This window comes from Suricata suricatta, unplaced genomic scaffold (genome assembly GCF_006229205.1).
Source record: "Suricata suricatta isolate VVHF042 unplaced genomic scaffold, meerkat_22Aug2017_6uvM2_HiC HiC_scaffold_22923, whole genome shotgun sequence".
NCBI classification, from domain to species: domain Eukaryota; kingdom Metazoa; phylum Chordata; class Mammalia; order Carnivora; family Herpestidae; genus Suricata; species Suricata suricatta.
The window spans coordinates 1-839 of NW_021868130.1; the positions used below are offsets into that span (position 1 = coordinate 1).

Below are 839 nucleotides of genomic sequence, written 5' to 3' on the forward strand. Positions count from 1 at the left end.
ACAACGCGCAGCCTCCATGAACCCATGTACCTCTTCCTCTGCATGCTGGCCGGAGCAGACGTGGTCCTCTCCATGTACATCAGGCCTTGGCCATCTTCTGGTTCCATGCCGAGGAGATCTCCCTGGGTCGCTGCATCTCTCATCTCTTCTTCATCCATAGCACCTTCATCTCTGAGTCAGGCATCTTGCTGGTGATGGCGTTTGACCGCTACATTGCCATATGCTACTCGCTGAGATACACCACAATCTTTACTCGGGCACTGATTGGGAATATCGGAATGTCTATCTTTCTGAGAAGTTATGGTACCATTTTCCTCATAATATTTCTTCTGAAAAGATTGGCTTTCTGCCAGAGTAGCATCTTCCCAAACACAGCGTGTAAGCATATTTCTTGCTCCTTGCTTCCTGTAACGAAATATGAGTACACCTCTGGTATGGAGTTTTTGCTCTAATGTCAACCTTGGTCATATGTGCTAATTTTTATTTCTTATGTACTAATTCTCCACTCTGTCTTCTGTTCCTGAGATGCTCACCACAAAGCTCTCAATACTTGGGGCTCCCTTGTCTGTGTCATTATACTCTGTTATGGACCTGGGATCTTTACAACCCTTACTCAGCAGTTTGGTCGCCACCTTTGCACTCCACATTCATGTCCTGCTGGCCAGTATCTGCATTCTGGCTCCTCCTATGCTAAATCCCATCATTTATGGGATAAAGACCAAAGAGTTCCTTTACCAGGTGGTTCATGTGTTGTTTACGAGGCAGAAATTACATTGATGTGGAAGCTGGCATTCCTTTTCATTAGAAAGTCTCTCCATGGATGAGCTTTAGCACCAGTT

At 45.5% G+C, this 839-nt stretch overlaps 1 pseudogene; it reads left to right on the forward strand.

Moving 5' to 3' along the window:
• The first annotated feature begins 15 nt into the window (after positions 1-15).
• Positions 16-777, forward strand: LOC115284842 (annotated as a pseudogene).
• The last annotated feature ends 62 nt before the right edge of the window (positions 778-839 follow it).